This window comes from Gorilla gorilla, chromosome 5, assembly GCF_029281585.2.
Source record: "Gorilla gorilla gorilla isolate KB3781 chromosome 5, NHGRI_mGorGor1-v2.1_pri, whole genome shotgun sequence".
Taxonomy (NCBI): Eukaryota; Metazoa; Chordata; class Mammalia; order Primates; family Hominidae; genus Gorilla; species Gorilla gorilla.
This window is the reverse complement of record NC_073229.2, coordinates 59,600,632-59,626,611: the sequence shown is the minus strand read 5'-3', so window position 1 is coordinate 59,626,611 and position 25,980 is coordinate 59,600,632. Positions and strand designations below refer to the sequence as shown.

Genomic DNA, 25,980 nt, shown 5'->3' with positions numbered 1-25,980 from the left:
TGTGATGTTTTTGACTTTTAAATAATAGCATTCTAACTGCTGTGAGATGGTATCTCATTGTAGTTATTTGCATTGCTCTAATGATTAGTGATGCTGAGCATTCTTTTCATATGCTTGTTGGCCACCATATGTCTTCTTTTGAAAAATGTATGTTCATGTCCTTTGTCCACTTTCTAATGGGGCTGTTTGTTTTTTGCTTGTTAATTTAAGTTCCTTATAGCTTCTGGATATTAGACCTTTGACAGATGCATAGCTTGCAAATATTTTCTCCCATTCTGTGGGTTGTCTGTTTACTCTGCTGATAGGTTTTGTTGTTGTTGTTGTTCTTTGCTATGCTCTTTAATTAGGTGCCATTTGTCAATTTTTGCTTTTGCTGCAATTGCTTTTGGTGTCTTCGTCGTGAAATCTTTGCCAGGGCCTGTGTCCAGAATGGTATTTCCTAGGTTTTCTAGAGGTTTTATAGTTTTAGGTTTTACTTTTAAGTCTTTAACCCATGTTGAGTTGATTTTTGTAGATGGTGTAAGGAAGAAGTCCAGCTTCAATCTTCTGCATATGGCTTGCCAGTTATTCCAGTGCCATTTATTGAATAGGGAGTCCTTTCCCCATTGCTTTTGTTGACTTTATTGAGTATCAGATGGTTGTAGGTGTACGTTTTTATTTCTGAGCTCTCTATTCTGTTCCATTGGACCGTGTGTCTGTTTTTATATCAGTACCATGCTGTTCTGGTGACTGCAGCCTAAAGTATAGTTTGAAGTTGGGTAACAGTGATGCCTCCAGCTTTGTTATTTTGCTTATGATTGCGTTGGCTATTCAGGCTCTTTTTTGGTTCCATATGAATTTTAGAATAGTTTTTTTCTAATTCTGAGAAAAATGTCATTGGTAGTTTGATAGGGATAGCACTGAATCTGTAGATTGCTTTGGGCAGTATGACCATTTAAACAATATTGATTCTTCTTATCCATGAGCATAGAGTATTTTTCCATTTGTGTCATCTCTGATTTCTTTGAGCAGTGTTGTAATTCTCGCTGTAGAGGTCTTTCACCTCCCTGATTAGCTGTATTCCTAGGTATTTTGTTTGTGTGTGTGTGTGTGTGTGTGTGCACACGCGTGTGTGTGTCTGTTCTGAATGAGATCATACTCTTCATTTGGCACTCAGTTTGGATACTGTTGGTGTATAGAAATGCTACTGATATTTGTACGTTGATTTTGCACCCTGAAACTTTACTGAAGTTGTTTATAAGATCTAGGATCTTTTGGCCAGATACTATGGGGTTTTCTAGGTATAAAATTATTTTGTATTTTGTATTTTTATTTATCGATTTACTTTTTCTTATGCTACCTTGTCCAAGATCTAGTTATAACATTATATCATCTGCAAATATAGTTTGACTTCTTCTCTTCCTATTTGGATGCCTTTTACTTCTTTTTCTTGCCTGATTGTTCTGGTTAGGAATTCCAGTACTACGCTGAGTAGGAGCCGTGAGAGTGAGCATTCTTATCTTGTTCCAGTTCTCAGGTAGAATGCTTCTAACTTTTACCCATACCGTATGATGTTGGCTGTGGGTTTGTCATAGATGGCTGTTATTATTTTGAGATACGTTCTTTCAGTGCCTAATTTATTGAGGATTTTCAACATGAAGCGATGTTGAATTTTATCAGAAGTCTTTTCTGCATCTATGGAGATGATCATGTGGTTTTTATTTTTAGTTTTCTTTATGTGGTCAGGGTGTCCTATTTCAGAGCCTTTGGGTACTGCTTTGTGAAGAAAGACCTAGTGTTCTCTATGAGCCAAAAAACCCCCTTCTTTTTCAACTCCCTTCCAGCTTACTCTACCTGTGTCTGTTAACTGTTTTCTTACTCAATTTGTATTGTATTTATTTATTTTGTATACAGAGTGTCACTCTGTCACCCAGGCTGGAGTGCAGTGGTATGATCATAACTCACAACAGCCTGGAACTCCTGGGCTCAAGTGCTCCTCTCACCTCAGCCTCCTGAGTAGCTAGGACTACAGGCACACATTACCATGCCCAGCTAATTTTTTTATTTTTTATTTTTGTAGAGATGGTCTCACCATCTTCCTCAAGCTGATCTTGAACTTCTGGACTCAAGCAGTCCTCCCACCTTGACCTCCCAAAGTGCTAGGATTATAGGCATGAGCTACTGTGCCCAGCCAATTTATATCGTTTCATAAATTTTACTTTACCTACCTTTTGTTAGCTTGGATTTTCTGGGTTTTTTTGTTTTTGTTTTTTTTTTTAGAGTCTCGCTCTGTCACCAGGCTGGAGTGCAGTGGCGCAATCTCGGCTCACTGCAACCTCCGCCTCCCGGGTTCAAGTGATTCTCCTGCCTCAGCCTCCCGAGTAGCTGGGACTACAGGTGCCTGCCAACATGCCTGGCTAATTTTTTGTATTTTTTTAGTAGAGACGGGGTTTCACCATGTTGGCCAGGATGGTCTTGATCTCTTGACCTCGTGATCCACCCACCTCGGCCTCCCAAAGTGCTGGGATTACAGGCATGAACCACTGCACCCGGCCAGATTTCCCAGTTCTTAAAATAACAGTTGTGTTTACTTCCCAATTCCTTCCATTTTCCATACTTGACTAACCTAGCAAATCTAAATTGCAATTAAATTGGCTTTCATGACTGCATTTCAGAATCTTGTAATGGAAATGTTAATGGCATGAGCATTCGTTTAAGTTGGCTAAAGTCTCCTTTGCATGCTAAATGTGCGTTTGTCATCCTTCCATCTCATCCACCCATCCAAAAGTCATTATTAAGTCTTTTCCCCTCTGGGATATACCAAGCAAATATAAGACACAGCACCCAGTGGTAAGCAAGCTGTGTTCTCTAACCTAATGATTGCCCCTTTGATGGTGGGTAGAGACCCAGATTGAAGACTAGTGGTGGTTTGGGCTTAGAGTGATTCATCTCCTTAAGAATCATCAGTCTTCTTTCCTTATTACCATCTCTCCACTTCTACTCTTAACATTATTTTTTTCTTTCCTATTTCTTGAATACAATCATATACTATAAAAACTGAAGATAGGCAGTACTGAGCTGGAACCTTGACTCAGCTATTTTCTATGTGAGTGTTCTTGAGAATACTTACTGTATTAGTCCATTCTCACATTGCTATAAAGAAATACCTGAGACTGGGTAATTTACAAAGAAAAGAGGTTTAATCAGCTCATGATTCTGCAGGAAGCATAGTGGCATCTGCTTCTGGGGAGGCCTCAGGAAACTACAATCATGGCGGAAGGTGAAGGGGAAGCAGGCACATCTTACATGGCTGGAGCAGGAGCAAAATAGAGAGTGTTGAGGTGCTACACACTTTTAAACAACTGGATCTCGTGAGAACACACTATCACAGGAACAGCTTCAAGAGGATGGTGCCAAATCATTCATGAGAAACTGCCCCCATGATCCAGTCACCTCCCACCAGGCCCCACCTCCAACACTGGGGATTACAATTCAACATGAGATTTGGTGGGGACACAGATCCAAACTGTATCATTTACCCTCTCTGATATTCAAGATCCTCATATATAAAATTGGGATAATAGTGTCTGGGCATTTTAGGACTAAAGAAGATGTGAAAAATACCTGATACTTGATGTTGTTTACTAATTTTTATTGCTGTTATTATTGTATAATCATTGTTTCCATTTTCTCAACAGCATGAGAGACTTTTTAGATAGTGCTCAGTGCTCGATATTATGATAGAGTGAGGTAAAGTATGGGTATCATAGGAATGGAATTGGTAGTTATTAACTAGAGAATCATAGGTCAGGCATCTCAAGGACATCAGAGACCCAAGAATGCCCCATACTGCAGAAGAACTCATGAGAACTTTAAATAGGACAAATTTCCTTTAGTTGTCTACTTTGATTTCTTCCTAGTGATGGGTGTGCATGTTTCAATGTTCTTAGCTATTCAAATATGTGTACAGGTGAAAGCTTTGTTTAAAGTTTTAAACAAAGTGGACCCACTTAATATACTCAACATGTTTTCTAGTTTTGTGCTCACTTTACCAACATTGGCAGTGTTTTGCCAAAAGGGCAGAATTGAGCAACAGCTTCGTAGATAAACTGCCAAGACAGATTTGAAATCACATGCTGAATAGTGTGGACTAGGTTAATAACTAGGGTTTTCCAAATGTACTATCACCCCAAACTTCATCATTTGGCCCTTTCTAGGGTCCAGAAATCTTGCTACTACTTCTTACATTTCAGAAATCTTACACACATGCTGTGATAATCTTGTCCACCTTTGCCTTATTTTAACCTATATTTTTACCCATACCAATAAGAACTACTGAGAGAGAAGGTTTGGTATAGTTATTTTACATGGATTTATTTGCACTATTTGAATTTCAAATTAGAATCACTTTTCTAAAATCTTTCAAAAATTGTTCGAGTATGGAAGAAGTTATTGGAGTAGTGTTTCCTGTCAGTGCTTAAATACTTTATTATTATAATTCTGAAATTATTTCTACTGAGAATTAATGAGAAAACATTTACTGAGAAGCAAAAGAATAAAAGAAATATTTGATTATATTTATTCTTACTGAGTTTTTTCTAGCTGCTATTGAAGACTATATGAATCTGAACAGTATGAGGAAACTATAGAACTACAGAAATACTGTGTCAAGGCCGGGCGTGGTGGCTCACACCTGTAATCCCAGCATTTTGGGAGGCTGAGGTGGGCGGATCATGAGGTCAGGAGATCGAGACCATCCTGGCTAACACAGTGAAACCCCATCTCTACTAAAAATACAAAAAATTCGCCGGGCATGGTGGCGGGCACCTGTAGTCCCAGCTACTCGGGAGGCTGAGGCAGGAGAATGGTGTAAACCCGGGAGGTGGAGGTTGCAGTGAGCCGGGGATGCGCCACTGCAGTCCAGCCTGGGCAACAATGCGAGACTCTGTCTCAAAAAAAAAAAAAAAAAAAGAAAGAAAGAAAAAAAGAAATACTGTGTCAATAGAAATACCGTTTTAACAAGCACAAAGCCAAGAAAATCAGTGATGCTAGATACTGAATTTCTATGGCACTGATCTTTGAACACCCAGCAGGAATAAACTACTGAGTGCAGATACCATGGCAATGCAATTAAATTATTCTGGTGTTTTAAGATTTAAGGCATCCAATTAGTCAATCATTTTAGTTAGTTGATATTTTTGGAATGTTGCCTAATCTTGTTTTGGCTGATTTCTACACCTAAAGCATAGTGTTTGGTATATTGTAGGCAAGTGCTCAGAAATTTTTTTTTTTACTAATTTCTAGTGATAAAGTGCTTGCCAAAAATACCCTTTCATGGAAGCTGGTATCCTTGAACAACCCAGTCCTCATAATAACACCAGGTTTCTAGTTGGGAAAAAACACGTTTAAGTATGTCATATTTTTGGGAGCCATTGAAAATGGCATCCTTACCGTGCTTGTTTTTTTCTCTTTGCAAGCAACACACCATGTGTGTGAGCTGTTTATTGAAAGCCAAGTCTTTTTAAACATTTGACTTTTTTGCCTGCACATACCCAATTTTGTTTATACTAGGACTTAGGCATTTGCCAGTACATACATATGTAGCTAGGAAAGCATGATAGTCTTACATAGTGCCCTGCAAAGGAGCTAGAACTGGGAGAGAATAGGTTAAATGAGCTATCATCACAGAATTTCAGAAGATAATTGTCTCTGCTCAGTTAATTTATCAAAGGGAAGCAGCTCCACCTAGAATTACAAATCAAGACTATCAGGTAACATGAGTAAAAGATGCCCAGGAAAGATTTGGGGTCAAGTTCTTAGTTCTTTATATCAACAGCCTTGTGCAGGGGGTGAATGGTAAAAAAAAAAAAAACAGTACAGACTTTGCCTTAAGGAGTTTGGACTATGGTTAGTAAACCAGATAAAACAATTGAGGACTGTGAACAATGAGGTGTTCTTTGAGGGAGAGATTCACTGGGTAGTAGAATGGTCAGGAAAAGCCTTTAAAAAAGGACAGGACCTAAGCTGGTTTTTGAGGGTTAGTACAGAAGAGGAAGGATAGCATCTCAAGGAATTGACTGTTCTTGGGACATCTGAAGAAATAGTGAGTAGACCAGTCCATCTGGTTGTTTGGACGCAAAGAAAGGGTGGGAGATAATATGAGAAGCTTGTTTGGGGTCAGATTGTGTGTGATACTTTTGAAGGTCTGTCTGAGGAACTTGGACTTTATCATACAGACAGCCCATTAAAAGCGGAGGTTATGGGTTGTTGTGGTGGTGGTTTTAATTTTAGTTTGGAGTAATGTTTAATGTGAAGTATGGATTTAGAAGCTCAGGAGAGTTAGTGGTGAAGAAAAATGATTAGTTTATTTCAAAAATGGTAGCTCTACCTTTTTTTTTTTTTTTTTTTTGAGATGGAGTTTTGCTCTTGTTGCCCAAGCTGGAGTGCTGCAATGTTACGGTCTCGGCTCACTGCAACCTCTGCCTCCTGGGTTCAAGCAATTCTCCTGCTTCAGACTCCCGAGTAGCTGGGATTACAGGTGCGCACCACCACGCCCGGCTAATTTTTTGTATTTTTATTTTTATTTCTGTTTTGAGACGGAGTCTTGCTCTGTTGCCCAGGCTGGAGTGCAGCAGCACAATCTCGGCTCACTGCAACCTCCACCCGCTGGGTTCAAGCGATTCTCCTGCCTCAGCCTCCTGAATAGCTGGGGTTACAGGTGCATGCCACCACGCCCGGCTAATTTTTGTATTTTTAGTAGAGACGGGGTTTCACCATGTTGGTTAGGCTGGTCTTAAACTCCTGACTTCGTGATCTGCCCGCCTCGGCCTCCCAAAGTGCTGGGATTACAGGCGTGAGCCACTGCGCCTGGCAATTTTTTGTATTTTTAGTAGAAACGGGGTTTCACCATGTTAGCCAGGCTGGTCTTGAACTCCTGACCTCAGGTGATCTGCCCACCTCTGCCTCCCAAAGTGCTGGGATTACAGGCGTGAGTCACCAATCCCAGTCGATAGCTCTACCTTTTATAGTGACAATGCAGGTTATCTTGTGTGGAGGTTCCTATCAATCAGCCTGTACAGGTAGCACCAGTGTATAACAATCTCTTGGCCAGTCAGCACTGGTGCTTCATTGCTGCTTTCCTAAAATTTTTTTTTTTTTCTTGAGACGAAGTCTTGCTCTGTTGCCCAGGCTGGAGTGCAGTGGTGCGATCTTGGCTCACTGCAACCGCCACCTCCCAGGTTCAAGTGATTCTCTTGCTTCAGCCTCCTGAGTAGCTGGGATTACAGGTACGCACCACCATGCCCAGCTAATTTTTGTATTTTTAGTACAGATGGGGTTTCGCCATGTTGGCCAGGCTGGTCTCGAACTGGTTAACCTCAGGTGATCCACTGGCTTGGCCTTCCAAAGTACTGAGATTACAGGTGTGAGCCACCACGCCTGGCCTGCTTTCCTAAATTTGAATTGGTTGCAAATCTGTTTTGTTTGCTCCATCGTCTTTCTGTCATTAACATACTATTTATTTATTTTCAAAAGTATAAACTTATATGGAATTTCTGTAGGGGTTAAAGTAGACACTAGGTTACCAAGGCATAATTTCCCAAGACTTGGAGACCTGTGATCACTGGGAGGATTTTTGGATCGATCATCTGAACTTAGCTATATTAAACATTGAAACAATCCTACAAAATGCCTAGATGAGACAGGTTTACAGGTAAGTTTTATCAGACCTTTATGGAACAGATAAACCATAGAAGAATTAAACTGTTTTAGAGAAGAGATAAAGTGGGAAAGCTGCTATCTCAGGTTTTGAGGTTAGTATAATCTTGGTACAAAACAGGGAAGGTCAGTATATTATAAGAAAATGAAAGGCTAATCTTCTAAAAATGGATTTGAAACATCTAAACAGTACTAGCAAATTGAATGTATTATTGTATTAAAAAACAAAACATCAAGACCAAATAGTTTGTTTAAATTATTATATGCAAGGATGGTTTCATATCAGAAAATACATCACTGATATCATCCAACATATTAATTTTTAAAAGGAGAAGGTCTTCTTATTAATAGGTTCAGAAGAAAACATTATATGAACTTTAATATTTAGTCTGATTAAATTTTTTTCACAAAGCTAGAAATGAAAAACTTTCTTAACCTAAAGTGAACCAAAACTTCCTTTGGTGGACATCACACTTAACAGTAAAACTACAGACCTGTTCCCTCTCAAGTTAAGAACAGTACATGGTGCCCACTATCAGTCTTAATGTTTACTAATCAACTGAACTTCCTGGTTAATTCCAGAAGACAAGAAAGAGAGGACCAAGCTGTCTATATTTGAAGACTATGTAGACATCCATAGAAAATTCAAGAGAATCCGCCAGGCGCGGTGGCTCACGCCTGTAATCTCAGCACTTTGGAAGGCTGAGGTGGGCAGATCACCCGAGGTCAGGAGTTCGAGACCAGCCTGACCAACATGGAGAAACCCCATCTCTACTAAAAATACAAAATTAGCCGGGCATTGTGTTGCATGCCTATAATCCCAGCTACTTGGGAGGCTGAAGCAGGAGAATCACTTGAACCCGGGAGGTGAGGTTGCAGTGAGCCAAGATCGTGCCATTGCACTCCAGCCTGGGCAACAAGAGCGAAACACCATCTTAAAAAAAAAAAAAAAAAAAAAAAGAATCCACAAATTATTAGAACTAATAATAATAGTTCTGCAAAGTTGCTGAGTTTCAGATCAGCAACCTTTTGATTCAACCATACAAAATTATAATTTATGTAGGTCAAAATGGTCAAGTTAAATATTTATTTGCAGTTTCATATGATTAAACCTAATACAGAAATCAATCACATTCCTGTCTACCAGCAATAATCATTTAGTAAATGTATACTTTTTTAAAGATTCTATTCACAGTAGCCACAAAAAAACTATAAAGTATCCAGGAAATATCTAAACAAGAAATAAATATCTTGGGGAGAAAACATAATCAAAAGACCTGGATAAACAGAGAGATAGCATGTTCATGGATGGGAGGACTTCATATAATAAAGAGATAATTTTCCCTAAATAAGTTTATAAATTCAATAAATGCCAATCAAAATTTCAAATGATTAAGGGTGAGGCTAGGAGGAAAAAATCCAGATGTATTGACAACCTAAGTGTAAACTTCAAACTTTTAGAAGAAACTGTCGGCAAGTACCTTTATTACCTTGGCATAAGAAAGGATTTCATAAACAAAAGATGAAATTATAAGATGCGTGTCATATGATTGTATTAACTGTAAATCTTATGTATGACAAAAGATGCCTTAAACAAAAGACAAATTGCAGACAGAGGATAGTTACAACACATCTGACTGCCAGAGGCCTTGTATTCAGAATATATAAAGAACTCTAATCATTTAATATGAAAAATATAAAACAGCCTAATCAAAAAATAGGCAAAGCTTGATCTCTTGGAATATGTAATGCCTATTATTTTGTTTCTGCCAGTATTAAATATGATGTTTCTATTGATAGCACCTTCAAAGCAGCTTAGTTTTTTGAGACAGAGTCTTGCTCTGTCTCCCAGGCTGGAGTGCATTGGTGCCATCTTGGCTCACTGCAACCTCCGCCTCCTGGGTTCAAGCAATTCTCCTGCCTCAGCCTCCCAAGTAGCTGGGACTACAGGCACATACCACCATGCCTGGCTAATTTTTTTTTTTTTTTGTATTTTTAGTAGAGATGGGGTTTCCCCATCTTGGCCAGGCTGGTCTCGATCTCCTGACCTTGTGATCTGCCCGCCTCAGCCTCCCAAAGTGCTGGGATTACAGGTGTGAGCCACCACGCCCAGCCGCAGCTTAGTTCTTATTAGTTTTGGTAAGTTCTTGTGTGAGTGGTAGCTTTAGTGGTGATTATGTATGTTTTGTCAGCTGACAGTAGAGAAAAAATAGCCAATAGATATATGAAAGAATGTTCAATTTTACTTTAGTAATTTAGAAAATGTAAATTAAAAAAAATTTTAAATTCTGAGAGTGGTCAATCAAATTTGAGTAAGCCAGTTTTGTAATTCATCTCACAGCTCAGCCATGTACCAGCAGTGCAACCTTGGAGAAGTTTCTTTACTTCTCTGAGCCTGTTTATTTTGTTTAAAATGGGGTTAAAATTATTGCCTCATTAGATTGTTGAGAAAAATAAATGACATATATTAAGTTTTAGAACAGTGCCTGGATGTAGTAAGTGTTCAATAAATGATAGCTGATTTAATTATTTGTAATGCAACTTAATTATCAAAATACCAAAAAGTATCCGGACCCAGGCAATTTTTTTTTTTTGGAGACAGAGTCTTGCTCTATTGCCCCTTGCTCTATTGCCCAGGCTGGAGGGTAGTGGTGCGATCTTGGCTCACTGCAACTTCTGCCTTCTGGGTTCAAGCAATTCTCCTACCTCAGCCTCCCGAGTAGCTGGGACTACAGGCGCCCAACACCACTCCTGGCTAATTTTTGTATTTTTAGTAGAGACGGGGTTTCACCATGTTGTCCAGGCTGGTCTCAAACTCCTGACCTCAAGTGATCCATCCGCCTCGGCCTCCCAAAGTGCTGGGATTACAGGCGTGAGCCACTGTGCCCGGCCTGACTATATTCTACTTGGAGAAATCTTAAATAAATGGGGAGTAACCTACCTCTGAAAATGCCAGCTAGCTAGCTTCTTACTCAGAGCCCTCCCAGGTGGCATTACCTTGGTGAAGTCATAACTAGGGTCTAGACCTTATCTCTAAAGGTTCTCAGCCTCAAGTTTGTGAGAATAACATATGATGCCCAGTTTCTTGGGAACTGACTTATATGATCAACATCATTGGAGTGAAGATTCATTTTCAGTGAGAAATAGAACTGTTAAGCCAACTACTATTTGAGTTTGGTTGTTATTACATTCTCTCCCTGTAGCTGAGGTATGTGGAAAATCAATTTTGGTTTTCTGTGCAAGGAATCAGTGCAGAGGGAGTCTGCTGGATGGTTTTAGTGACTGTTGGTATCAGGCCCTTATATGATATCAACAGGCTTGAGTAGTTGTATTTTTTAGTTGGGGGACTTGCTGTCTTTAGGTGAAGGAAGAACACTGCCTAACCATTGGTCAGAGGATGCTCCCCTCTTACTGCTGACCTTCAATTTGTGGTCAGGCAGTCCTCCACAGTCCTCCACAGGAGGCTGGCAGTCCTCCACAGTCATACTCTCTTTGGCTCTGTGACGTTGTATCTAAGTCACTTTGATTGGGTTTGGGGGGCCCCAGAACTCTGCAGTCACTCAAACCTCAGGGTTTTAGTATTTTTAGCAGATGGATTATTGTGTCCACTGTATTTTTTTTTTTTCTAACTTCAACCTCAGAAGATAAAACCTTAATTGCTGTTTTGGAGACATTTTATATCATTGTCATGTGACAATTCCTTATTTCTTGAACCTGCTCAATGACATCATCACCTCAACAGTCCTGCTCCCACCTTCCCATTAAGGAGCAAATCATGTCTGGAACAATTCTATGGCATATTTTCTTTGTCAGCAGACTTATATATGTTGGCTTCTTAGAATTAGTAATGCATTAAATGGTCCCTTAGAGATCTATTGTTTGGTCTCTTGGAATGCGTAATATGTATTATTTTGTATTTTGCTTCTGCCAGTATTAGATAGGATGTTTCTTATTCATAGTTCCTTCAAAGCAGTTTAGTTCTTTTCTTTCTTTCTTTCTTTTGAGATGGGATCTCACTTGCTCTGTCACCCAGGCTGGAGTGCAGTTGCGCGATCTCAGCTCACTGCAGCTTCTATGCCTCCTGGGCTCAATTGATCTTCCCACCTCAGCCTCCTGAGTAGCTTTGACTACAGGTGCATGCCACCATGCCCAGATAACTTTTTGTATTTTTTGTAGAGAAGGGGTTTCACCATTTTGCCCAGGCTGGTCTCGAACTCCTGGACTCAAGCGATCCACCTGCCTCGGTCTCCCAAAGTGCCGGGATTATAGGCATGAGCCACTGCACCTGGCCCAGTTTAGTTCTTATTAGTTCTGTTAAGTTTCTGTGTGAATGGTAGGTATAGTGATGATACATATTTTGATAAGTTAATTGTAGCTAAATTAGGTGGTTTGATGAGACTGTTGTCCTGTCCTCAAACAGGCTATTCTTTATTTACCCTTGGCTATAGGCTGTCTGTGATCACTAACTTAAAAATAATAAACATTCAATGGTAGGCTGTCTTGAGGGAAAAAAGACAAAAATAATTTTAAAATTTACTGAGAAATCAGGCTCACACAACAGCTTGTTCATAAACTAAAGGTTATTCTAAAGGTTAGTTTAGAATAATTACTTTTCTAGTTATTCGTATCTCTTAAAAACTTAATAAGTTACATATATACTTTGTTTTATTATTGAATATTTGCTAAGGATATACCTCACTGATATAATAATTTCATGGGTATGTACAGTGTTCAGCACATTTACCACAGGCAACATAGGAGAGATGCTGGAAAAAATTATGAGGTCAGTGAGACTTATTTTTCGTGTTCTCATATCTTTTTTTTTTTTTTTCTTTTAAGTGACCTCTCTTGTTGGTGTCCATTACAACCTTAAGGCTCGGAACTTCCTTCTGTGGGATCTCAGGCAATGATTCATGCTTTTCCCTTCCTCTTCAGTTTCCTTCTGTCAACATTTACATAGGCAGTATCATACGCCTGAGCTCTGCTTTCCATCTCCTGCTACAGTAAATTAACCTGCACTTAGTTATTGGTAGTTGATTGGCTTAGGGTGTTTCCCTTAAAATATTTGCCTTTAATAGGGACTTTGATGTCTTAATTCAAATGGTGAGACTTACTGGCACACCAGGAGGTTGATATTTTAAAATAGGGCAGAGGTAGCTAAGATTTGTGGGACTTAAACTGTAGTAAGTTCATTGCCTGGATATGCACTGGCCCTCTTTTTGTGGTCAGCCTGTTTGATTCTTGTACAAGTTAGGGCCCAGTCCTCTCACCTCTTGTGCCTGCTCACTATAGTTGAGTTCCCAGAAGTACGTCTGCTTTATTCTTGTACAGGAGATGAGGGTTCATGCACAGTTCACGTCTTTGAAATGCCTTCTATGCCTTATTTGAAAGAAGGCCCCCTTTATATTTTTGCCATGCAGCACATTCTCTTGGACCTGTAAGTATTCAATGGGCATACCCCCACGGGAGAGTGAGCTAAGGCTGATTCTGCTTTCTTTAATTTGACTGCATTTTGTGATGCTATGGGCTTGTTTTTGTTTTTTGTTTTGGAGACAGAGTTTTGCTCTTGTTGCCCAGGCTGGAGTGCAATGGCGCGATCTCAGCTCACCACAACCTCTGCTTCCCAGGTTCAAGCGATTCTCCTTCCTTAGTCTCCTGAGTAGCTGGGATTACAGGCATGTACCACCACGCTAATTTTGTATTTTTTAATAGAGACGGGGTTTCTCCATGTTGGTCAGGCTGGTCTCGAACTCCCGACCTCAGGTGATCTGTCCGCCTCGGCCTCCCAAAGTGCTGAGATTACAGGCATGAGCCACTGTGCCCGGCGATGCTATGTTTTTTTTGTTTTTTTTTTAAACATCTAAATTGGACTTTTATTATCCTTGCACTGTGTTGCTATTAAACAATTTTTCAAGATTTAAGAAAATGGATATTAGAAAAACCCTCAAATTTGCTTTAAAAAGATAGTGATTTTTCTTGTTTTTAATATAAAAGTGTCCTCCATTTTCTTGTTTAAGAATAGCTTATTATGAACACCTTATTAGATGAAATTTCCTGGATAAAATCAAAACTAGAGACTCAGTTACTGTAAGATGCTGAAAACCAGCCTGACTTTAGGCTCTGTGGAGGCAAAAATAACTGGCCTGGGGATGAGTAACAAAGCTGGCCAAGTCAGCCAGTATTTTGATTAGGTTTAACTACTTTCAGAGTACGTGGCTATCTCATTTGAGCCTCCCTCAGAACAGCTCTCTGAAGTGTAGGTATTAGTGCTCTCCAACTTCAGGCACTAAGAAACTGAGGCTTTTAGTGCACCTTTTAAATTTAGAATGGTATGGAGGAGGAGTGCTTCACCATTCAGCCGATTCCCTTCACTGTCCACCCACCACACACACTCACACACACTCTCTCTCCCCCTCTCTCCTGACCCCCCCCCACCACCTCCACTGCCCACTTCAGAGAGGTTGGTTGGATATTGAGAGAGATTACCAGTACACTGCAATAATGTTAGGAGCTGTTCCATGAGGGGAAGGAAGATCTCTTGAGAGTTGGGGAAAAGAGAGTCTGCCCACAAATTCACTTCTATGGACAGTTTTTGGTGGTGGCCCCTGGGGAAGAAGACTAGAAATTACCTTGGTACCTTGGTTGATAAGAAATGTCAAATGATTGACATTTGACTGACTGAGGCTCTGCTATATTGCCACTCTGCAGAGTACAGACTCTTCATAGCCTGCATTTTGCAGTCATCGGCTTATGGAAAAGATGTGGGGAGGGGACTCTTTTTGTAATGGCTAGTGCTACTAACTAGAATTCCTTAGGTACTCTATATACCATAGATACCAGATTGCCTATTTCTAAATCTTACTTCCTAAGGAAAACATAGTAAACCATTTTAGCTCTGTGCTTATCTTCAGTAATCTTGCTGATGCCTCAATTTTTAAGATTACTGAAACACTGAATCTTCTCAGTGCCATGTCCTTTTTTAAAATAGGTAATGTGATTTTTTTCCCCAAAAGGTACAAAGGTTGACCACTGAGTTTCCTTTCCATCTCCATCCCACAAAGCATGTGCTGTCACCAGCTTGTTTATCCTTTTATTTGCATGAGTGTGTATATGTATGCTTGTATGTATATTCATGATATATTATACACATTGTTCTGCCTCTTTGCTTTTTTCACATACTATATTTTGAATTGTTGTACATATAGCTCTGCCCCTTTTTTCGTTTTTTAAAAATAACTGGTGGTTTCCATGTATGGCTGATTTATAAGTCATTTAACCTATCCCCTATTAAAGTACATGAATGATGAATGATCTCTTTGTAGCTTCCAATATTCTCCTTCTGTATTTATTTAACAAATACTCCTGTGTATTTGACTCCTTTTCTTTGGATATTTGTCATCTTTTCTCTTGAAACCAAGTACTTAAAAGTTGTCTTTTTTTTTTTTTTTGAGATGGAGTCTCACTCTGTCGCCAGGCTTGAGTGCAGTGGTGTGATCTCAGCTCAAGCGATTCTCCTGCCTCAGCCTCCTGAGTAGCTGAGACGACAGGCGCGCGCCACTACGCCCAGCTAAATTCGTATTTTTAGTAGAGATGGGGTTTTACCATGTTGGCCAGGATGGTCTTGATTTCTTGACCTCGTGATCCGCCCACGTCGGCCTCCCAAAGTGCTGGGATTACAGGCATGAGCCACCGCGCCTGGCCTAAAAGTTGTCTTCATTCATGCAAAATATGATGGGCCTCCTTCCTGACAGATATGCTTTGGTATGTTGCAGGAGAGGCACAGAACTAAATGGACTGCTGTCATTTAAGCAGCAGGACATCAGGAAGACGGGTTCCCATTTCTTAGAACAACCACCAAAATAACCGACACCAGCGTCTAATCTTGAGGATCCATTTGCAAATTCCAGTCAGATTTATTTTCTATTCACAGAAATTGTTCCTTTTTTTCTCTGCAGACAGTTCCTAATGTATATGTGTCTGCCATACAAATGACCATGTGTGGAAAGCCCTCTTCAGCCATGTGGAGAAAGTGGGAGGAGGGAGATTCCCAATTTCACTGCCTGAGCTGCAGCTGGGAAAGCAATTCTTGGCGTCTCAAGTTGCAAGTGTGAAATAATTTTCTCAGAGAAAATACTTTTGGTAGTTAACTGTTATAGTGGTAGCACTAGTATTCTATTACTCTACTATACATACATTATGGATTCAATAGGCTTTTTAAACTAGACCAAGTGCTATTTTTCACATTGTTTCTATGATTGAAAACCAACCTGTTGGTTGGTGTTTGTGAATACTGTGCTGGATCTGTGTGGCCAGATTTTGCTTCGTAAAACCAGTGTCATGTAGACTGGGGGTAACCTTTATGTGACTGGGGTCAGAAAAACAAAAATATTGGATTTTTAAATATATAATTTTTGTGCTGTTGTTTGCTGAGACTACAGTGAGACTTATAAATGTATAGGATGAGCTTCTTTCCATCTGGATAATTGGAGTCCATGAGGAAGGAGCAGAATTGTTAAAAAATCAGGAGTGCAGTGGTGCGATCTCGGCTCACTGCAACCTCCACCTCCCAGGCTCAAGCAATTCTCCTGCCTCAGCCTCCAGAGTAGCTGGGATTACAGGCGCCCACCACCACACCCAGCTAATTTTTGTATTTTTTAAAAGAGACAGGGTTTCACCATGTTAGCCAGGCTGATCCTGAACTCCTGACCTCAAATGATCTACCCACCTCAGCCTCCCAAAGTACTAGGATTACAGGCATGAGCTACCATGCCCGGCCTCGGACTTTTCTTTCCCAGTAAAGGGGAAGTTTCAGAAAGAGAGAACAACATTTGGCTAAGCAAGGGCATTTCAACAGACTGACTAAAGTGGCTTCATGCCCTCCAAAGACAGAGATAATCAGGAAATTTTGTGGACAAATTGTGGATAAAAATCTGACGAGGTTACTGAAAGAGATTTGGTAGGGTGGTGGGGTTGGGGGCAACTTGAGGCCCAGACAGAAAGGCTGATGCAGGCACTCTCTGTGACTAACACTACTGAGAAAAACTGCACCACTTTGATTTGGTGTGGGGGATCAGGTGGGAGGTGTTTTTCAAAGGGTACATTTCAAAGTAAAATTAGAAATGATGGTAAAAATGAAGAGTATCTCATAACCTATCTAATTTGTGAATAGCTTGTATCTCAAGGTTTTCTCTTACTACTGATATATTGCTTGCTTTTTTTGTCTTTAAAAGTATTTTTTTAATTTATTTACTTATTTATTTATTTTGAGACAGGGTCTTGCTCTCTTGCCCAGGCCTGGAGTGCAGTGGCACAATCACAGCTCACTGCAGCCTCAACCTCCTGGGCTCAATCAATCCTCCCATGTCAGTCTCCCGAGTAGCTAGGACTACAGGCACATGCCACTACACCCAGATAATTTTTTGTAGTTTTTGTAGAGATGGGGTCTTACCATATTGTCCAGGCTGGTCTTGAACTCCTGGGCTCAAGCGATCTGCCCGCCTTGGCTTCCCAAAGTGCTGTGATTAACAGGTGTGAGCTACCATGCTGGCCTAAAAATATTTTTATGTTATATTTCAAGCATACCCCAAAATAAAGAGAATAGTATAGTGAATTCCATGTACCTGTCAACCAGCCTTAACAATTATAGACATTTTGACAATCTTGTTTTTTCTGTCCTTCTACTATTTTTTTTTTCCTGGAGTACTTCAAAGCAAATTCCATATATCAGTCATAATATTAATATTTCACCTATAAATATATCAGAGGTATTTCTACATACAAAGATTAAAAATGGAACCACAGCACCATTATCACATCAAATTAATAATTACTTGGTGTCATTTAATACTTAGTCCATGTTCAGTTTCTCTAGTTGTGGACTAAGGGTGGTGGTAGGGAGGGAAGCTGGAAGAAGGGGTTACAAAGGGGCACAAGGTAACTTTTAGGGGTGACTGATGTGTTTATTGTTTTAATTGCAGTGGTTTCACAACTATATCATATATTAAAACTTACCAAATTATAAACTTTAAATATGTGCAGCTCACTGTATGTCAATTATACCTCAATAAAACTTAAAAAAAAAGCTAAAAAAACTAGCTAGATACAGACAGTATTTTAAAACATTTTTCCCCAGTTATCTCAAAAATATCTTTTTATGGTTGGTTTGTTCAAGTATGGATCTAAATAAGAACCACAGATTGCATTTGATTGCTGTGTCTCTAGGTTTCTGATAATCTGGAGCAAATCCACTCCCACTTGCCTTTTTTTCATGCCATTTATTTGTTAAAGAACCCATATGACTGACTGATCTTGTAGCATTTGCCACATTTCGATTTGGTGATTTGGCTAACTGCAGCCTATGATAGTATGTTCTTGGCTCCTATGTTTCCTATAACCTGGTAGTTAGATCCAAAGGCTTCCTTGGACTCAGGCTCAGTTCTTTTAGCAAGAGTATTTTATAATAGGTAATGCTGCTATGAACCTTTCATGGCATTGAATCAGGGAGGTCTAGTTGCCCTAGTTTCATGCAAAATTGATCAGTAGAGTTAGGTATTACCAGCTTTATCCATCTATTATAACATTTCCTGTTAGTTTTCACCTAATACTTTTAAGAAGCCACTGCCAACATCCCCTATTTTATTAGGAGTAAATTACTCAGATCTGTGTATGTGTTTGAATAATGCTTGACAACTGTACTGAGGTATAATTTTCATAAACCACACATATGTCAAGGGTACAATTCAAGAAAGTCTGACATATATACATATATACACTTTGATATGTATATATGTATGTATTTTTTTAATGATTGCCTGTCTAGCTGCTGTAGAGAACATGGCGTTAGAGAGGCATACTACAGGGATGAACCATGATTCCTTTGGTCAGCTTTTAGAAGGGTAAATCCTGATTCTCTCAGTGGTAGGGATAAAATTTTCCCATGTGGCAGTAGAGAACAGGGAGCCATTAGTTCGGACCTTGTTTTATCACTAGCTTGTCAGGGAGATCATGCTAAAAGAAAACAAAACAAAACAAAAGACTTTGAGTGGCTTTTGGGTTTCCCCTTACAGGTTTTATTGTATAGATATTCTAAATACCTGCTTGCAGATATCCACATGCTGTTTGGGGGTTTATTATTCGAACCCGATCTTGTATCTGGCTCTTCTCCCCAACTGATTTCCTGTTCCATTTCAAAAGCACAAAATCTCAACAAATATTTTAAAAAGAGAAATCTTTTCATTTCTGTACAGACTTTTATCCCCACTTTCCTTTAGGGAGACTTAATACTAATGTGGTAATCCCAAGCAGAATGACACACAGGAAGTAGTTTGCATTGTGCAAGTCTCATTGTACATGTGCTGCACTTAATGGAGCTGATCTATGTGCCATTGGATCACATATACAGTGTGGCTAAAGACAGAGTATGCTGCTTATCTTCAGTAAAAGGAAGAGTTAGCAAATGAGATCAAGGGTTCTGTTGCACAGGATAATCCTTTCTTGGCTTAAGAAAAATTCTGGCCTGTGAGTGACATCTTTCTTCCATTGGTTGGAACATTCATGTGTTGGGATTCATAGGGAAGTTGGGTTAGCTGACCAAGGTGCGGACAGAGCTGATTCCCCAGGTTAGTGAGGGAACTGTTATTGAGCAGGGCCTAAGCAGTGGGACAAATTGGGGACAGGATCCTGGGGTGGCTCAAAATGCATGTCATGCTTGTTTAACATCAGCCCTGTGAATGGCCTCACCAGGTTGTAGCAAGTAGGCCCCTTTGATCTGGAGGCAGCACAAACTACTAAGCTCTGAAGCTTAATCCTTACCCAGCCAATCTGGTTCTCATCCACTTTTGGCTGCCACTTCTCCTCTGCAGAGAGTCGAGGATAACATTTCTAAGACTGTGCATGTGTGTGTGTGCGTGTGTGTGTGTGTACACGTGTTCTCCTAGTGTATTCAGAATCCTTGAATTTAATATGACCAGTCTTCTTTTGCCATCTTGCCTCCAGTCAGCTATCCTCCTGGAAAAGGGGTTAGGTTTTAGGTACAGAACTCTTATAGCAAGAATATTAAGTTAATTAATCAAAAAGTCTGATCCCTTCAGGGCCAGCTTGCTTATTAGCTTTGTACCACAGGTGACATCTCCTTAACACCCATCAGTCATCTTACAGATCTTGATCACCAGGAGATCTGGATGAAACTATATATATAGCTCAGTACAGGATTATCACTGCTACCAAACAAAAAAGTACAAAACATGTTCAGTAGTTTCACCCTGAAAATATCATTAATAGTAGTATACCATAAAGCAGATATTATTATGTGAAAATTCAACCTGAGATTCAAAAGTATGTGTGGGAGTGGCCCGGTGCAGTGGCTCATGCCTGTAATCCCAGTACTTTGGGAGACCTAGGCGGGTGGATCACTTTAGGTCAGGAGTTCGAGACCAGTCTGGCTAACACAGTGAAACCCTGTCTCTACGAAAAATACAAAAATTAGTTGGGCATTGTGGTGCACACCTGTAGTCCCAGCTACTCAGGAGGCTGAGGCAGGAGAATTGCTTGAACCTGGGGGGCAGAGGTTGCAGTGAGCTGAGATAGCGCCACTGCACTCCAGCCTAGATGACACAGCGAGATTCCATCTCAAAAAAAGAAAAAAGAAAAATGGTAGTGGGCGCCTGTAATCCCAGCTACTCGGGAGGCTGAGGCAGGAGAATCACTTGAACCCAGTGGGCGGAGGTTGCAGTTAGCCAAGATTGCGCCACTTCATTGCAGCCTGGGCGACAGAGCAAGACTCCATCTCAAAAAAAAAAGAAAAAAAAAAAAGAAAGGCCGAGCGTGGTGGCTCATGCCTGTAATCCCAGCACTTTGGGAGGCCGAGTCGGGTGGATCATGAGGTGAAGAGATTGAGACCATTCTGGCCAACATGGTGAAACCCAGTCACTACTCAAAATACAAAAATTAGCTGGGCATGGTGGTGTGTGCCTGTAGTCCCAGCTACTCGGGAGGCTGAGGCAGGAGAATCGTTTGAACCCGGGAGGCGGAGGTTGCAGTAAGTGAGATCGCGCCACTGCACTCCAGCCTGGCGACAGAGCGAGACTCTGTCTCAAAAAAAAAAAAAAAAAAAAAGCATGTGTGGGAGCCAGGCGTGGTGGCATGTGCCTATAATCCCAGCTATTCGGGTAGCTGAGGCAGGAGGATCACTTGAGCCCAGGAGTTTGAGTCCGGCCTAGGCAGTATAGCGAGATTCTGTCTCTAAAATAATAATATTAATAGCCAGGTGCAGTGGCTCATGCCTGTAATCACAACACTTTGGGAGGCCAAGGTGGGCAGATCATTTCAGCTCAGGAATTTGAGATCAGCCTGGGCAACATGGCAAAACCCCATCTCCACCAAAAATACAAAAAATTAGCTGGGCATGGTGGTGCGCGCCTGTGCTTCCAGCTACTTGGGAGGATCACTTGAGCCCAGGAGGCAAAGGCTGTGGTGAGCTGAGATCATGCCATTGCACTCCAGCCTGGGTGACTGAGTAAGACCCTGTCTCAATTTAAAACATAAAATAATAATAATAATAATAATAATAATAATAATGTGTGGAACTCTGTGTGAGTACACTAAAAATTATCAGGTTTTTACTTTACATGAGTGAATTTTATGGCATGTAAACTACCAATAATTTTTAGTTTTTAAAAAGTATCAAAATATATAATCCTGTATTTAAATGATGCTTAAAGTTTTAGGAAATAGATAAAATTGAGAAGAGAGCTGAGGACGGAGCCTTAAGGAACCCTAAATTTCAAGGAAGGGAGACCTGAAAACAGAGATGTAATTACAGACACAGGAAGCAAACCAGACAAGAACAGTTGTCTAAAATTCAAGAGAATGTTTGTGCAGTGTTAAGTGTAGAAAAAATGTGTATGGGGACTGAGAAAAGGTTAATGAATTTAGCTATAAGGAAACTGCTAGTGACCTTTGAGAAAACAGTTTCTACAAAAAGGAGGTGTTAAGGAGTGAATTGTGAGGAGGATGAACCTGCACATTACTCTTGCCAGAAGGAGAAAGAATCTAAAAATAGTGTCAAGGATAGTCTAGAGGCAGGGCAAACTTTTGTCTGTCTGTCTGTGTATCTCTCTCTCTTTTTAGACAGAAGACACTTGAGAATATTTGTAGCAAGAGGAAGGAAGCAAACAAAAGAGAGCAGAGGATGAAGGTACGGAGGGTATGGAACAAAGCATTTGTGCCATGTCAGGTGTTCTGCCTTTGTCATTTCCCTGCATGGCTGCAGGGATGGCCCCTTTCCATGGGCAAACCAGTGTTGTATGCCAGGCCCAGTTCCCTAGATGAACTCTACTCCTTTTTCATTGAAGAAAGCAGATCCTAATGCAAGTGAGCTATTATCATGCTGGCATAACCTTACATCTGCTGTAACCTATGATTAGACACTCATTCTTGAACATCAGCACTTGATTACTGGTGACAAATGAGTGACAGCACACCTCACAAGGGCTCTGGCACACCTAGCATGTTAGGTCTTGTTGATTGTGGCCAAGAGCTGCTGCATAAGTGGACATTCCAGCTCTTGGGTCAGAGAGCTAAGAACACATTTTGTCAGAGCTTCCGAACCCTTCTTAGAGAATTCAGCCTCTCCAGGGGGTCTTTGAGCTGCACTATGACTTATAGGTTACCCCTCATCCACCCCCTATTCAGAGACAATGGCACTGATAGGGAAAATGGGAAAATGCAGCAGCCTGTGAGGACACTCTGCCCATTCAGCAATCTCTTCCCCCACCCACTGTCCCTTAGCAAAGGACTTCTGAACAGTTTCTCTAACCCTACCCTTCTCAGTCTCTGCGCCCCCCCCCCCCTTTTTTTTTTTTTTTTGAGACGGAGTCTCGCTCTGTCGCCCAGGCTGGAGTGCAGTGGCGCAATCTTGGCTCACTGCAAGCTCTGCCTCCCAGGTTCACACCATTCTGCCTCAGCCTCCCTAGTAGCTGGGACTACAGGCGCCTGCCACCATGCCTGGCTAATTTTTTGTATTTTTTAGTAGAAATGGGGTTTCACCATGTTAGCCAGGATGGTCTCAATCTGCTGACCTTGTGATCCTCCCATCTTGGCCTCCCAAAGTGCTGGGATTACAGGTGTGAGCCACCACGCCCGGCCCCCTTTTTGTTTTTGTTTTGATTTCTATCTTGATTTTTAAATCTTTTTCTTAACTATATATTGATATTAGATTATGTTTTCCCATACTTCTTGGAAATGCTGGCAGAAAATGAAATTCATTTTTAACATTTATTATTTGTAAATGTGTATTCACTGTGTCTCTTTAAGCAGTCTATGCAGGTTTTGTGGTAGATGTAATTCTAGGTACACTTAGTAAGTTAAAGGGTTAAAATACCCAGCGCTGTCGCATATGGCAGTGAGCAGAATCACAGATGTTGATGATACCACGTAATTAGTATTCTTTTATGTAAATGAAGGCTGTCAGCATGTTACCATAGTGTCTACTCTCTGAAGCTGGAATTTATGCCACTTGGTCTCACCAAGACCAAGCAGGATTATTCTACGGTCCTTAGTTAACAACTGAGGAGAAATCAATATGATGAGAGAGCGAGAAGAAATGGAATTCTCTCTAAAGTAGATTTACCCTCTTTTTTTCCCCCAATTTTGTTTTTCTTGATTCCCCTTCAACCCCCAGAAATTTTATTTCTGGTGATGTAGTTATACAGTTAAGACCTGCTGAGAAATTTGCTATTTGAGAATAATTGAAATACTCCAATTAAAAGGCATCATATTTTCAAGCTATAGATTTTTTGAAATATTTAGAATCCTAATGTTGTCATCTCTCATATGGAGAGTTTTTAAAAAAATTATATGATAAATCTAGAAGTTTTTCATCAGAACAAAAGATAAATGTTGAAAAGATTTAATTATCTTTTCATTTAATACTTAGTGATATTTATAGAATGCTTTTAAATATTGATTATGGTTCTTAGCTCCAGTTGATTCAGATTTTTAAAATAAAACTATGGTAATTAAAAAGGCAAAAGCTGATATTTTGTCAGGTTTACTTTCCTCCTATGCAGATCGACCAAGGGTGTGCAGGACATTTATTTAAAGCTGCTGATCTATTTAAAACTTGTTGATGTAGAAGTATTCAGACACATCATGTTCTTTCCCAATTAATTACACTGTAAGTTTATCAGTTTTGGGTACTAGGTGCCTGTCACACTGGATGATGTACATTTTAAGTGGAAATGTTAGAATGATGGCCTTTGAGAATATGAAGGGAAACCTGTACACATCAGAAAAATATAAAACAGAATTCCTCTTTTTGCCAAATGGGTGCTAGGCCCTATTCTGAAATAAAGTGGTCAGAGTATGTGTGAGAGGTGAATTAAACACATCTTTCTTGACCCGAGTATACCTGAGGTGGTATTCTCTTTATTCTCTATTTTGTTTGTTGGTTAAGGTGACTTTTATCTTTTGTGTCACTCTTAGGAGATTTCCATTTCATGATCATACATGTTTTTCCTCTAGAGAAGCTGGTCTGCCTAGCTTAAATCAGTATGGTGAGGTGCAAAGTAGCCCTGTGTTTTTCCTGAATGGATTTACTCTGCCCATATGGCAGGTTAGTGAGTCGCCACGACAGATTTGTAATGGGAAAAGGGCTGTGCAGGAGAGGATGTGCGTGATCAGCAGATTTATAGATCAGAAAATGAAATCAGAAGAAAGAATTTCCAGAGTGCCCTTTTCATTTGACAGCTCTCCATGGAGAGGATGTGGAATGGTTTTTTAGTGTTCTTCTCTTTTGGCTTTTGGTTGTCCCAGCATATTTTTTTTAGCAGAGGAGTTGATTTTGCAAGGCATCAGTGTTCTGGGTGTGGTGTTGCTATATTCATTTACAGAAATAATTCTCTCTTTGTAGGATTTGAAGCTCTGCTGTATTTCATATGATAAAATCTTGGTAGCAATTAAATTCCTGAAGACACATCAAGGCTAAAATGGGGATTTGCCAGGCATCAGGTTTTGAGTTGTAAGAGGAGGCTATTCAGATGTGATTTAGCTAGTACCGAATCTTTCGAAGGAAAGGAAACAAAAAGCAAAGCAGAGCAAGCTAAAGATAGTGTCCTGGTGTGTTTAAGTCTATGCTGTCTTAATATAATACCATAACCACTAGCCACATGTGACTTAAAATTAATTAAAATTAAAAGTGCAGTCCCTTAGTCTCACTAGCACATTTCAAGTGCTCAGTAGTCACGTGTGACTAGTTACTATAGTACTGGACAGCACTGTGATATATTCATATAGAGAATATTATCAATAATAATGTGTAATAATAATGAATTCTCTATCTGTATATATTCTCTATAGTCTCAATATATCAATGATATATATGATTGATGATACATAGAGAATATATATACAGATAGAAAATATTGATATCCCTCTCATTGATATATAGAGAATATATCATTGCAGAAAGTTCTGTTGGACAGTATTAGTCTAAGTGGAAGAATTTGAGAAAAAAAATTCTTTCTTTGATTTCTATGAAGAGTCTTTCATCCCTATACAATTTACTGGATTAATGTACTAAAGTTTTGTTTATTTATTTTTTTTTTTTTGAGACGGAGTCTTGCTCTGTCGCCCAGAGACTGGAGTGCAGTGGTGTGATCTCGGCTCACTGCAAGCTCTGCCTCCCGGGTTCATGCCATTCTCCTGCCTCAGCCTCCCAAGTAGCTGGGACTACAGGCGCCTGCCACCACGCCCGGCTATTTTTTTGTATTTTTAGTAGAGACGGGGTTTCACCGTGTTATCCAGGATGGTCTGGATCTCCTGACCTCGTGATCCACCCGCCTCGGCCTCCCAAAGTGCTGGGATTACAGGCGTGAGCCACCGCGCCCGGCCTGTACTAAAGTTTTAATGTGCAAAAAAATCATCTGGCCGGGCGCAGTGGCTCATGCCTGTAATCCCAGCACTTTGGGAGGCCGAGGTAGGCAGATCACCTGAGGTCGGGAGTTCAAGACCAGCCTGACCAATATGGAGAAACCCTGTCTCTACTAAAAATACAAAATTAGCCGGGTGTGGTGGCGCATGCCTATAATCCCAGCTATTTGTGAGGCTGAGACAGGAGAATCGCTTGAACTCGGGAGGCGGAAGTTGTGGTGAGCCTAGATTGCGCCACTGAACTCTAGCCTGGGCAACAAGAGCGAAACTCCGTCTGAAAAAAAAAAAAGAATCATTGAGATTTTAGAAGCCTCTCCAGGTTCAGATTCATCAGGACTGGAGTAGTAACCAGGAAAT

At 40.3% G+C, this 25,980-nt stretch overlaps 1 protein-coding gene and 1 non-coding gene across 3 annotated transcripts in view; one reads left to right on the top strand and one right to left on the bottom strand.

The window, feature by feature from the left end:
* USP49 (ubiquitin specific peptidase 49) overlaps window positions 1–25,980 on the top strand; it is an 81,344-nt gene that overhangs the window by 33,997 nt on the left and 21,367 nt on the right. Inside the window, exon 2 of one of the 2 annotated variants that reach the window (XM_055389615.2) lies at window positions 21,823–21,889. The exons of the other annotated variant lie outside the window; for it this stretch is intronic. The gene's annotated coding sequence lies outside the window, so the exon portion shown is untranslated. The remainder of the gene's footprint in view (window positions 1–21,822; window positions 21,890–25,980) is intronic. 2 annotated transcript variants of the gene reach the window in all.
* LOC115935156 (small nucleolar RNA SNORA8) lies at window positions 4,971–5,108 on the bottom strand. The gene has a single exon (XR_004070856.1). It is a non-coding gene; the product is annotated as a small nucleolar RNA SNORA8 (small nucleolar RNA).